Raw genomic sequence first — 15021 nt, 5'->3', positions numbered from 1 at the left:
ATCACCAACAATGCCTGCCCAAACGTTCCAGAAAATCTCTGTTGATGACGTGATTGCACAATTGCGTGCGGATTCTCGTCAGCCTACACATGTTGATTGTGAAAATTTACAATTTGATCACGTTGGAATGAAGCCTCATCCGTAAAGAGAACATTTGCACTGAAATGAGGATTGACACATTGTTGGATGAACCATTAGCAGAAGTCTACCCGTGGAGGCCAATCAGCTGCTGATAGTGCCTGCACACGCTGTACATGGTACGGAAACAACTGGTTCTCCCGTAGCACTCTCCATACAGTGACGTGGTCAACGTTACCTTCTACAGCAGCAACTTCTCTGACGCTGACATTAGGGTTATCGTCTACTGCACGAAGGATTCCCTCGTCCATTGTAGGTGTCCTCGTCGTTCTAGGTCTTCCCCAGTCGCGAGTCATAGGCTGGAATGTTCCGTGCTCCCTAAGACGCCGATCAATTGCTTCGAACGTCTTCCTGTCGGGACACCTTCGTTCTGGAAATCTGTCTCGATACAAACGTACCGCGCCACGGCTATTGCCCCGTGCTAATCCATACATCAAATGGGGATCTGCCAACTGCGCATTTGTAAACATTGCACTGACTGCAAAACCACGTTCGTGATGAACACTAACCTGTTGATGCTACGTACTGATGTGCTTGATGCTAGTACTGTAGAGCAATGAGTCGCATGTCAACACAAGCACCGAAGTCAGCATTACCTTCCTTCAATTGGGCCAACTGGCGGTGAATCGGGGAAGTACAGTACATACTGACGAAACTAAAATGAGCTCTAACATGGAAATTAAGCGTTTCCGGACACATGTCCACATAACATCTTTTCTTTATTTGTGTGTGAGGAATGTTTCCTGAACGTTTGGCCGTACCTTTTTGTAACACCCTGTATATATATATATATGTGTGTGTGTGTGTGTGTGTGTGTGTATGTGTGAGGGAGAGAGAGAGAGAGAGAGAGAGAGAGAGAGAACGCCCGCTAAACCCGCTGGGCAGAACAGGTAATTAGGATTGTGGAAAGGGCCAAATAAGGTTGGGGTCAGTTTCACCTTCTACTTGTAATTTATTGTTATTGAATAACACATTTACAACGAAAGCGGCACATAGGCTGAAGACCTCCAAACAAGAAATCTTAAACATGAACAAGATAAAAATGCAGTTAAAATAGCACATAAAATAATTTAAAAAACCTATATCACAGCTATGTGGAAAGCCTCAAGGCAAAGTAGATAGAACAAACATACGCAAGGAGCAGTACGAACGGCCGAAGGCCGCAATAGACTTTTCAAGATTTTAAAAATAAATTACCATAACCTTTCAAAGGCAGAAGGCCGCAATGTTTAAGCTTGAAAGGTAATTTTAAGAATAAGGTTGCAAGGCTGAAGGCCCACAATTGATTTACATAAATTGATTTACATAAAACATAATTAAAATTTATTTTCCTTTAAAGCATTTGCTATAATAGATTACCAACAGACAATTAAACACCGGTGAGAAAGACAGTAAAGACAACGGCACTCAGAAGGCTCCAGGGAGGTCGGTCTGCCCTCTTTCACTTAGGTGACACAGGTGGTGAGCCCAAATACACTTGATCCGTCGGAACCCAACCAGCGGACAGCCACGGACCGACCGACACAACGACTTGCTTGCCATCAATCAGTACATGAGAACTCAAACACAAAAGGTTACGAACGTGATAATCCACAATGATGTATGTATTAGCTGTCAAAGTTACACACCATGTTGGACAGCGACAACAGGTGAGGAAAGGACGCTGCCTGAAATTACGTTAGTGCCCAGGGCAGGTAACCAGAACTCTAACGGCCACAAAGCAGAAAATTCTACTGGTCCGCTGGACTTCTCCCAGAATGCCGACAACATCTAAAATAGTCGTCAGTGGAAATAACGCCAACAACCAACACCGACTCAAAGGAAGGCCTCGGCGCTTGTTGCTGACGTCACGTCAGCTAGGCACGGCGAACGCCAGGTCTGTTGCAGGCAGAAACGCCTGGGCGTGCGTATCACTATAAATCTCTTATTTTTGGACAAAATGTTTGGTATTGTTTTGGATTCTGCAGTTTTATTTAGATGAAAGATTTTCTTACTATCGTAAACCTACAAATGAAGATCATAGTTCTGTATTACTGAATCCTGTCGAAACAAACGTAGATCAATATGAGAAGATGCTTTGCCCCATTGCAAGCTTCGGAAATTTTACAGTCAAGTAACTATATTTACTTGATCCATTTTGCTATCGAAACTTACCCCAACCCCCTTACAATTAACTCGTTTCTTCTATTTATTTATTTATTTTCGTTTGACATCTTCACCGGAAATGTGAACTAATTTACATGTTTAAATGTCAAACGGTTGCCAGTCATTAGATTACAGTCGTTTTCAACGAAAGGAATTCTAAACAGGAAACAAAATAGCTTCATACATTGAAAATACTGCTGAGCTTAAACTTCTTTTAAACATGCACAATAGAAAAGATAAATATTCCCCTCTTGGAACTCAAAAGAGAAACTTTATAACATAAAAAAAAATTATTTGATAAAACAAGTATCCCTCTTGTGCCTCTTCTTTTGTCCCCCACCCCCTCCCCCAACGTGTACAATCGCAAGATATTTCTTTAACATTCAGTGCTCCTCACCCCATAGTCAATCAAGATACCTAAAGAAGAGCACCAATATCTTCACAGTTTCTTATAAAAGCAACCCAGTACAAACGTACCTTCCTCAGATTTACAAATAAGGTAAAGAAGCACGAATTCTGTTGCTGCTGGACCTTGAAGTTGTTTTTCTATGTCAGTCCTTAAAACAGGTGGAAATTTAAGTTCAGCAGTACAGTATTTGTTAAGAAGTGTAATCAATTGCACAATTAATTGATTGCAGAAATCTCTCAGAACAATGTGTGTTGGTCAACTACCGCCAATAGTTTCACATTTTCCTGTGTCAGAGAGGGAGGAGACACCACCATTATGAGTATGCCTGCAACAGACCTGGCGTTCGGCGTGCCTAGCTGACGTGACGTCACCAACAAGCGCCGAGGCCTTCCTTTGAGTCGGTGTTGCAACAACACACATAACGTGACAAACAACTGCACGAAGACCTGAACGATACCCAACAGTAACCAAGCACGCACGAAGACAAATCGGGAGTCGATGCACGCACACACACCCAGCCGACTCATGAACGACCGGCAAGTCAAAACGCGTCGTCCGGTAGGACGACCGACCGACGATCCACCAAGACCGTGGCCCGGCTCAAGTGATGCGTGGCGGCAATGGTCGGGCGAGCCATGTCGACGCAGACCTCACTGCTGCTCCAACCCGACTGCACTTGCCGCATTGCAACTCCCCGACTGGCAGGTCCGGACTGCGCTCCAGACGCGTTCCAACTGTCTGGCAGACCTGAACTCGCGACCCGAACTCTCTTACAACAGACAACGACCGGGAAGTAATAGCAATCGAGCAAAGATACTACGAGAGGGGATACGCGTTGCTAACGCTGCTCACGGTCAGGCAAAGCAGCAACTCAAGTGACAGTAGCAATTTAAATTAAAGTAGTGAGGCGGAAGAACGTTAAAAACAGGGTGTAAAATACTTGATGGCGGGAACACGAGCCACGCACACACGCACAGTTCAATGATTAAAACTTTGCTTAAAAGACGCTGGGAAATATTGTACGATTGAAGGTCGAGGCGGTCGGAAGAGGCTGCAGACTGTAAACACGCCTCGCGCGACGCGCACGCCGAGTTGCCGTGCTCCATGCAGCATGCACGGCCTACGCTACGTAGGTAAATCCTCATTTCCTAGTGTCTTTTAAGCAAAGTTTGAATCACAATAGCAACATGCGTTACATCACTATACGCGTCTTTTCAAGAGCGTTCGAATGATGGCAAAAAAAGTACAGCGTGCCATTTAAAAAACATGAAGTTGCCTCATTATCTCGGTCAATATAAACGTTGTGATTATTGAGCATGTACCAAAGCATGTGCCCCATAGTCGGCTTTGATTCACCGAACACCGCTTGTCGATACGTGCAATCGCATCATCCTGTATGTGTGTGAGTGTGTGTGTGTGTGATATGGATTGTTGCCAGTGTCACATCATAGAGACACTGCATAGGGGTTACAAAATCATAATGAGTACTGAAAAGTCTCCGTATAGTGTTAATCTATGCCTTTTCTTCCTCTTAAGTCCAGGAATGAGACGTAGAAGTGGTTACCTATTGTTGGACTGGGTGTTGTGTTGTCCTAATCAACATCATTTCATCCCCGTCGAGGCGCAAGTCGCCGAAGTGGAGACAAATCGAAAGACTTGCACCTGGCGAACGGTCTACCCGACGGGAGGCCCTAGTCACACGACATTTATTTTTATCAATCATTTTTTGGCGCTGCGATTTTTTCCCATCAACATTTACATTTTATCAAATAACTTGATTTAGGAAAAGGGTTTGGTCTGCACTGAAAGAGGACGTGTGGAGTACTGTGGACAGTTAGGCTGACTACCATTATGTGACTTCCCTTGACGTTGCAGTGGACAGAGGGGCACACATGGCAACAGGTCCAACAACAACGGTGGACAGAGGAATTGAACCACATCATCATTCACAGAAGTCTAAGTCCCAATTCTGCGTACAGAATTACGAAGGCAACGTACAGGGCGATTCAGCTTGCACTGCCTATAGGTTTTATGCAACACGGTACTTTTTTACGAGAGGTCATAGTTTTCGAGTAACTCAAGAAAAACTTACAAAAATGACCTTCAAACGCGCTTTCCTCAGGTTGCCTAAAACTCATAGGTAGCGCAGCTTAAATACCCTGTACGTATGTGTAAACTGTTTGGAGAACGAACGTTGCCAGATTGTACTCATCATCATAAAGGCTTGGCAACTGGCGTGACAGTATGTGGCACCAGTAGATACACAGCACGAGCGCCTCTAATTGGCACAGTCGGTAATTTAGGTAGCAGGAGCTATGTTTCTGGCGTCTGAAGGTCACTCGCTGTGCCCTATCTACAAGGTCTCCCTGACGTTATCTTTCAACAACACACCGGAGGACTGCATGTTGCCCCTGCTCTCCTCACCTAATCTTACACTGAGGGTGGTTGACTATTCTCCCGGTCAATACTTTCTGCTGATCTGTGACCTAATGAAAACATCGTTGATTGCCAAGAGGCTGTTATGCCATCACTCACCAGTAACAGCGATTGATAAGTCCTGCATCTGTCGTCCAAGCTCAATTCGATTATGGCAACCTAGAACCAGAGTTGTTGCCGAAAGTGGCAGCTCCGTGCACTACACTACTGGGCATTAAAATTGCTACACCAAGAAGAAATGCAGATGACAAACGGATATTCATTGGACAAATATGTTATACTAGAACTGACATGCGATTACATTTTCACGCAATTTGGGTGCATAGATCCTGAGAAATCAGTACCCAGAACGTCTGGCCGTAATAACGGCCTTGATACGCCTGGGTATTCAGTCAAACAGAGCTTGAATGGCGTGTACACGTACAGCTGCCCATGCAGCTTTAACACGATACCACAGTTCTTCAAGAGCAGTGACTGGCGTATTGTGACGAGCCAGTGCTCGGCCACCATTGACCAGAGGTTTTCAATCGGTGAGAGATATGGAGAATGTGCTGGCCAGGGCAGCAGTCGAACATTTTCTGTTTCCAGAAAGGCCCGTACAGGACCTGCAACATGCGGTCGTGCATTATCCTGCTGAAATGTAGGGTTTCTCAGGGATCGAATGAAGGGTAGAGCCACAGGTCGTAACACATCTGAAATGTAACGTCCACTGTTCAAAGTGCTGTCAATGCGAACAAGAGGTGACCCAGACGTGTAACCAATGGCACCCCATACCCTCACGCCGGGTGATACGCCAGTATGGCGATGACGAATACACGCTTCCAATATGCGTTCACCGCGATGTCGCCAAACACGGATGCGACCATCATGATGCTGTAAACAGACCCTGGATTTATCCTAAAAAATGAGATTTTGCCATTCGTGCACCCAGGTTCGTCTTTGAGTACACCATTGCAGGTGCTCCTGTCTGTGATGCAGCGTCAAGGGTAACCGTAGCTATGGTCTCCGAGCTGACAGTACATGCTGCTACAAATGTCGTCGAACTGTTGGTGCAGATGGTTGTTGTCTTGCAAACGTCCCCATCTGTTGACTCAGGGATCGAGACGTGGCTGCACGATCCGTTACAGCCATGCGGATAAGATGCCTGCCATCTCGACTGCTAGTGATACGACGCCGTTGGGATCCAGCACGGCGTTCCGTATTACCCTCCTGAACCCACCGATTCCATATTCTGCTAACAGTCATTGGATGTCGACCAACACGAGCAGCAACGACGCGATACGATAAACTGCAATAGCGATAGGCTACAATCCAACCTTTATCAAAGTCGGAAACGTGATGGTACGCATTTCTCCTCCTTACACGAGGCATCACAACAACCGTTTCACCAGGCAACGCCAGTCAACTGCTATTTGTGTATGAGAAATCGCTTGGAAACTTTCCTCATGTCAGCACGTTGTAGGTGTCACCACCGGCGCCAACCTTGTGTGAATGATCTGAAAATCTAATCATTAGCATATCAAAGCATATTCTTCCTGTCGGTTAAATTTTGCGTCTGTAGCACGTCATCTTCGTGGTGTAGCAATTTTAATGGCCAGTAGCGTACATTTCACTACCATAGCATAATAAGTAATATTTTGTTATTAGCTATCCGTCTTGGCGTTGCAGTTTTAGTAGCTATAGCACAATAAGTAATATTTTGTTATTAGCTATCCGTCTTGGCGTTGCAGTTTTAGTAGCTATACTGGTCGGCAAGGGAGAATGTCGTCGCCAGCTGATTGTACCATATGTTAGGGCCTCCAAAGGCAATCTCTCAAGTAGTTGGTCTTAGCGGGTGAATGAGTGCGTACAGACAGGGAACGCAGGCGACGGCCCAGCCCACTTTCGCTGTCACGCGGCTGCAGCAGACAGGGCACGGCGGCGCTTTTCGGAGTTGGCCCGGCAGAGCGACTAGGAGCAGCGCGGCCCGGCCGTAATGATCGCGGCTGCCCCGCAAGCCGCTCTGCCGGGCGCGCGCCCGCGTGGCTCGATACTAGGACGGCGGTTGGCCGGCCTGCCGCCGCGGCGCCACCGTCGCGCCGCTAGTTGATAAAAGCGGGCGTCGCGCGCCGCGCCGCTACAGTCGCAGGTCGACCGCCGCCAACGCGTGGAAGCGCTTATCTTCCTTTTTTTTATACTTTTCTACTTTTATACTTCACCGTCGTCGTCGGCTTGAGCAGTTCTCGAAGCGCTGCGAGCGGCGAAGAGGAAGGCTGTTCGAGACGAGGTGAGTACTCGAATCAGCTAGTCCAGCGTGCCTCGTGTGTGCCGAAGGGATATTTTTAGTGTGAAACTGATACCGTATTCAAATTACGTTCCGAGCGTAGGCGGAGAGCTCTGTGCGTTATAGCAACATTTCTTCGTGAAAAACATACTGCGTATAACTTGGCGGAACTACATAAGATACTTCGCACTACAAGACTTAGAAATGCAATCTATAGTAGGTTGAGCTACGAGAAAACTGGTGCTACAGTGTGTGCCGATGATAAGACCCCCGGAATTTTTTCTGTAGGATTCGTGCACGTCTGCACAACCGTACTTCTCTAATGCCCAAAATCTAGGCCTGAACGAATAAGGATTGTTGATTACACATACGAATCTCTTGTCTAAGAAAAAGTTTCAGCTGCATGCCATACAACTTTCGCATTTACGTGATATTTTATTTGTAGAGACATGCTTCACAAACGGCCACCAACCATATGTGAACAAACAAGTGATGATGCCCATATCTGTAGTTCATTATCCCTGTAATAGTTCCTCATTTTAGCCCGTGCAGTTTATGCAACAATACGAAACCCATACCTGTGAATGTCGATATACACACATGAAGGAATAAGTGCTGGTAATCAGAAGTTTGGGTGACTTGTCCATGAATTAGCGTCAGTTCTATGCCATAGTGTAGTTTGCTTCAGTAGAAACAAACTTCACTTATTCCAGCCATCCATATGCGCCAAACAGTGGCTGAAGACTATTAGGTCACTTCTTCCTAAATGCGTTTCAGTTCAATGCCAGAGTATTCCTGTAACGGTACTATAACTACATGTGTATAGAGATACTTAAGATACGGCCATACAGTCTGTAGCAATAGACATATGGAAACAATCTACAGTAATCGAATACCTAGCCGTGTTCCGACCATTCATCTCTCAATTCCGTTCTATAGAATTACAGAATATGCATACCTGTTGAGCCGTACTTTAATTATAAAAACTAATAAATGTCAGTAGTTAGATATGTTCATCAGTTTCCTGCAACGACTTAAATAGTATCCTATTGAATAACTGCAGTCACATGTTATGTACATCTATAGAAACATACTCCACATATGGAAATAATAAAAATGTGAACGAAAATTTCAAATACGCTGCAGCCTGAGAAGCATACTTCACGTATGGCAGCAAGCTACTGAGAAAATATAACTGCTGATGTTTCGGTCTTTAGATCACTTCTTACACGTGTAAGTTCCGTCCCACAGAATTACTTGAGATGTATGCCTGTCGAGACGTGCTTCATTAATTGCAACTAATAAGTGGCGCTGGTTAGAACGTTTCGTCACTTCCGCCGCAGTTGGTTATGATACCATTCGTTAGAGATCCTGTAGTCACATTTTACGAAAAATTTGAAGAAACGTAGTTGACATATGGTAATAGTCCTTAAGTACCGAACATTCCCATACACGGTGCAGGCGACAGTACTACATCCCTGTAACTACACAGTTGCAGCGCTGTTCGGGAAAAAACACCGTCTGCTGCTCTGTAGCTGCAGCTTCGATCAGAAATGTACTCGGAGCTTCCTGGCATTCTCAAGGTCAGCTGGCGGCAGAAGCACCGCAGTGCGACACGGCTGTTAACGAATCAGGAAGGTCACAGTCGAGGCTGGCTGCAAACTCGCACTCACCTTCGACTTTTAAAACGCCACTGCAGTCCGTGAGCACGGTACAGCACAGCCGCCTGGTCGCATTTCCTGCTTAGGAGAAGCAGACTGGGTAGTAGGCGCAACCTCGAATAAAGTTACTGACCATTAACTACGGTAACATGTTGTCCTATAGCAACATCACGGTCTCTGTAAGTGAAAAATGCTTTTGCGAAGAGATGCAGAGAATTAAAAGGAACGGAGAATTGCGAAATAAAGCACTTCGGTGTGGTTCGTCGATATGCTGTAATGTGGGACAACATAATTCGAAACAAATCAATAAGTACTGCTAGTAAGCAGCAGGTAGGAAATATTTCTTTACTCCGTTCTTCAGCATATTCATTCAGTCTCTTAAGCCACGTCCCACAACGTAGAATTAGGCAAGATTATCACGGACTATTGGACAGCATCAACTTGAAAATTATTGACGTAAAAATATCTCAAATCAGAAGACGCGTTACGCCCTTAACTAAAACTTGAGATGCGATACATCTTGCTGGTTACAATTTCTGAATTTCGGAGTCGTATTGATGTATGAATAGCAACAGTTTTGAATTAATTTGGTGAAATGCCAATGTAGCGTCATGGCACAGTAACAGTCCAGTTTTTTTAATTAGGTTGTGAATAGAAGGAGACGTATTTAAATGAATTCTGCTTCAGTGCGAAATCAAATGTAGTAACTATGGCGATTTCTTCCCCTTTTTGTGATTCTGCACTAGGGACATTAACGATAGATGACACGAGTGTATTTAAACTGGAAATTTAGTATTTTCCCCGATAGTTTTAATTTGTACTGCCTGTTAGTTCGCATTTCGTGCTACGACTAGCAGCCTGAATTAGGGACACAACCAATTCACTTTTGACAAACAAAGTTACCAGTAATCGACCTCAGCAATATGTTATTTTCGTGAAACCATCGAGGTCGTTATAACAGAAAGCAGCTCTTATGAGGAGATGCAAAACTCTAAAAATAACATTGAATTCCCAGTGTGTGTCGGAATTACGCGAGACACATCGGAGAATGCTTTTAGGAAGCAACCGGTAGAAACTGCTGCACTGCCGCGCTAAATATCCTAAATCACGTCCCTTGACTTCAAAATGACATTACGCCTGGGAAAAAAATTAGTTGATTCAGTTAGTTAAAGTGTATTCACATTTTTTGCTGGCTAGAAGAACAGCTTCATGTTCAGTTTACACATTTACGAAAGTACTACACATCGATTCCCGTATTTTGTGTGTCAAGGGAGTGCTTTGTGGTTTGCAAATCGATTGCAATTAAGCTGGAATGCAATAAACACAGCTGATTGGAGATAGGCATCCATATGGTATAAATAGTATTTATTTTGCGCCGTGAAAATATTTTTCAAGGATGTTTTGAATCAGGAGATTATTTAAATCAACATTAACGAAGAATGTTTCTTACTGACTTCCATTCCTTTATTTCGAAACCCTGTTAGTATTATTCTAACAAACTTTTAGCGTTATTCTGGAGAAATTTCAATCCAGTGTGACGTGAAAGTAACATATGTAAACAAAAATTAGCATCCGATTATAAAGATACCTTTAAATTTAGGCTGGTTCAGTGCCAAATAATACGTGACAAACACGACGTTTCCAGCGTTTTCTAATTCTGCTTTAGGTCGTTAATGACTAATGACGTGATTGTAATTCAAATATTTCGAATTTTTCGTGGTAGATTTACTATACACTGATTCGTCCAAAGGAAATCTTTTCGCAGAACTGACTTAGATAAGTTTATAGCATTTACGCAAGTATACCCAGTACTGTTTGCGCACATGTTGACACCCACGCCAACCAGTTAGTACGAATAGTAACAGTAGCTCTATACATACGTGGATCACAGTAATACGGACGTTACTGGTTAAGATCAAGAATCATGATTCATATATGCGGAAATTTACATATTTATCGCTACACATTTAGTCGCCCGTGGTATTATGAAAGGGACCACCACCGCATTTGCCTAAACTAATTTAGAGAAAGCTCGGAATACCGAATCCCTAATTCATGAACAATCTGTTAACAACAGCGCAACTTCGTTCGATTTATCCCTAGTGTGCAACATTGTTTTTTGTATACACTCTTGCAGGGAAATTTTCTCATTTCTTAAATTGCCGCACAAGCTACGAACACACTATCAGCGGACACTTGGGCCGCAACGATTGCGTTTGATATCCATTTTATGTATTGTAGCTTTCAATTTGCGTGCTTGAAAAACTGAGTCGGCATGCTCCATAATGAGTGAGACGTTGAACTCATAAATAGGGTCTCTGTGTCACCCACTGCAGAGCTCTGGTGCAAGGTTTGTTTTCGTTTCCGGTGTCAGCTTTTCTGCTCACAAATAAGATGACTGCGATGCAAGCGATGACTTGTCAAATACAAAACAGGCGGACAGGTCGCTTGCGCCAGCCCACTAATCTGTTGGGATGGCCACGTCGGCGCGCGATGAGACGCGTATGTAAGAAATGACGCAACCGGCCCCTGTCATCTAGGCTCACCCGCGTTGCACTGATCCTCCGCAACAGAGGTCACGCGTCGGATTCCCCCCCGATCACGATCACGATCGGCAAGTTACTCTCTTTTGCCGCAGAGGCCGTGAGAAAGTGACGGATGCGCTAACCACTTTCCGAGTTCCGCAATGGTGACCATCCCGAGCGGAACGTAGCTCCATTGCCAGCTTACGCAATAACAACAGCTGCCGTACAACTTCGTAGCTGGCTATATCTACCAACCTTCGTGACTAGAATACATTCTTCTTTCAAAATTTCCAATTATATCCACCCAAAATTATTTACAGTGTACGCTTGTTACACATGTCGTGCTATACTCAATATACTGTAAGTATTTTGTCATAATCATAACGACTGGGATAGCGGTGTGCTGACCACACGCCCCTCCTATCCGCATCCTCAGCTGAGGACGGTCCCGATGGGCCACTTGTGGCCTGAAGACGGACTGCTTTTTTTTTTTTTTTTTTTTTTTTTTTTTTGCATAAGGAACCCGTGGTCTCCGGTGTCTCATTAAGGAGTAATAATATAATTATAATTTGTAGAGTTTGTTCCCTTAGAAATACCTTCAGAGCAGTGCAAAAGCCAATTATCAAACGTACAACACAAAAAAACAGAGTAATTGAAACGTAGTGTGTGCTGTCGCTGGGGGAACAGGTCAGCAAGGCGACGTCGCACCACTGTTCCATTGCATTTAAAATGGTTCAAATGGCTCTGAGCACTATGGGACTTAACATCTGTGGTCATCAGTCCCCTAGAACTTAGAACTACTTAAACCTAACTAACCTAAGGACATCACACACATCCATGCCCGAGGCAGGATTCGAACCTGCGACCGTGGCAGTCACGCGGTTCCGGACTGCAGCGCCTAGAACCGCGTGGCCACCACGGTCGGCCATTGCATTTAGTCAACCAGTATACGAAGTGTATATCGGCCACCTATTCATCAGTAAACATTGCTGGGTATCACTGTTAAAGTACGACCGAGCGGTTCTAGGCGCTACAGTCCGGAACCGCGCGACCGCTACGGTCGCAGGTTCGAATCCTGCCTCGGGCATGGATGTGTGTGATGTCCTTAGGTTAGTTAGGTTTAAGTAGTTCTAAGTTCTAGGGGACTGATGACCTCAGAAGTTAAGTCCCATAGTGCTCAGAGCCACTATTAAAGTACAATTAACTCCGCCCGTAAAAACAAATCCCGTGTGGCATCGAATAGTATTATTCTGTTTGCTAAGGCTTCAAGACTGACCAGCCTCTTCTTTCCTGGATGAGTTACATTTCCTCACTGTTCTTCTACTGATTCACAGCCTTCTTACAGCTACTTTGGTGTTGTCATTCCACTTTAAATCGTTCCAAGCAGTTATTCCTACGTCTATTATGGTTTTTACCGTTTCCAGTGATCTATAGCCAAAAGTGTAAACGAATAGTAACGAGTTTTTTCGTCAATTTATCCGCAATGTGTTGCGTTTATTTACTGTCTGGACATACCGTCCATCCTCTGCTGATCTTCCTATATTTTGTTACAGTCTTATGTCTTTCAGTAGCTGTTTGACTCATTTTCATAAGATTGCTTTAGTTTCAGCACACAGTTCCAGTAGCATTCACTCTTTCTTGGGTCTAAGTAAGCATAAACGGATTTCCAATTTTGACTTGCACAATATATAGATATCAAGTTGGTGGCAGAAACGGAATAAAGAGCTCCGAAACTATCAGACTGTAAATTGTGTATTTTCTTTTCATTTTTCAACAGTTGCACAGCTCCTAGCTGCATGCCTTTTCCTTTATTTATACCAAAAGATTCTCTTTGTACTTGTTTCTTCTTACGAGTGTAAGCATGCATCACTAGTCTCTACATGTGCCGTACAGCATGGAAATATGGTGAAAATGCATACCCCGAAAAATGTTGTTACTATATAATTTTCCAACACTTTTTGCTTCGTTTTCCACATTCAAGGGATCCATTTAAACTTGTGAGTTGCCTGCTTTTACGATGTTACCTCGTGAAAATACCTTTGTAAATTTATTCCATTTATTATATTTTGGGTTCTTCTGACAGTCTCTTATTGTGACATCTCCCGGAAATATTGCGATGACTCTATTTTTTCGAGAGCAGTATTTTCGTCTTTGACTGTTTAATTTCGACCAACATGATTACAGTTTCGATCGTATGGCCATTTTACATGGGAGTGAATCAAACTGGACGTACGTTTTAAAACTTGTTATCTAATATATTATTTTTTATCAACTTTTCATAACTGAGATTCATAGCCATGTAAAATTTTTTGAAAGACATCATGTTCACGCCAGTGACTGTTAAACTTTTCATTTCCACTATTGCAATTTCGGTTCAAGATGGCTCTGAGCACTATGAGACTTAACATCTATGGTCATCAGTCCCCTAGAACTTAGAACTACTTAAACCTAACTAACCTAAGGACATCACACAACACCCAGTCATCACGAGGCAGGGAAAATCCATGACCCCGCCGGGAATCGAACCCGAGAACCCGGGCGTGGGAAGCGAGAACGCTACCGCACGACCACGAGCTGCGGACCGCAATTTCTGCATTAGGCCATTATGAAGTGCAGATATTTTGGCTTTAAGCCATGTTAACTTCATACACGACATATAAATTCGTCAGCGTGTATAAAGTTGACATGGCTCAAAGCCAAAACATCTGCACTTGATAATGGCCTAAGGCCGAAAGTGCAGTAGTGGAAATAAAATGTTTAACAGTCACTGGCTTAAACATGATGTCTTTCAAAAAAAAATTTATCAGCTTACGTGATATTTGAACCAAAGATACGTAAGTAACATAAAATTTAATTGTACTTTATTGTGATGTGGTTATAGCTATCCTCAAGGCATCAACTTGAAGCATGAGAAGTCACTCTTTTCATTTATTTCAGAAGTAGCTACATTCACGATGGTTTTATTCGTATGAAAGTTTTATTTCACTTTTGGAAAACATACTATTAGTTTTTATATTATAATTTCCTGTCAGTCAGTTGCGCGCTAGTTATGGGCGCCAGTTCTGTGACTGCGAAAGCGAAGGAATAAACTACATCTACGTACCCCATTCCTTACAGAGCATTTTTAAAACAGGAGTAATGCCATACAGACGGCCGGCAATTACGAGAGCTTCCATATCGACGCAGCTTACATGCGTGCAGTACCTAGCTGTACAATACTTCGAAAAGCAGACAGTGCAAGAAGATGTGATATCTTCTTGTCATTTATGGCTCATGCTCCTAACGCTCACTACCAGAGATGGCCAAGTATCCGCCTCCATAAAAATGCGATTCAGATCGTTGCCTGTGCCATACTTTTAGAAACTTCTATTCTTGAAAAACTTCCGAAGCAAACTCGAGTTTGTTTTATGGCACGCTATTATAACCACGCTTCTTCCCGCCATA

General features: G+C 43.7%; 1 protein-coding gene across 1 annotated transcript in view; it reads left to right on the top strand.

Moving 5' to 3' along the window:
* Positions 1-7260: 7260 nt before the first annotated feature.
* The window catches only part of LOC126168024 (protein Tob1-like), a 152888-nt gene continuing 145127 nt past the window's right edge, over positions 7261-15021 (top strand). Inside the window, exon 1 of the mRNA XM_049920524.1 lies at positions 7261-7394. The gene's annotated coding sequence lies outside the window, so the exon portion shown is untranslated. The remainder of the gene's footprint in view (positions 7395-15021) is intronic.

Source organism: Schistocerca cancellata, chromosome 1 (genome assembly GCF_023864275.1).
Source record: "Schistocerca cancellata isolate TAMUIC-IGC-003103 chromosome 1, iqSchCanc2.1, whole genome shotgun sequence".
NCBI classification, from domain to species: domain Eukaryota; kingdom Metazoa; phylum Arthropoda; class Insecta; order Orthoptera; family Acrididae; genus Schistocerca; species Schistocerca cancellata.
Note: the sequence above shows the minus strand (reverse complement) of the source record. Positions and strands in the feature narration are given on the sequence as shown.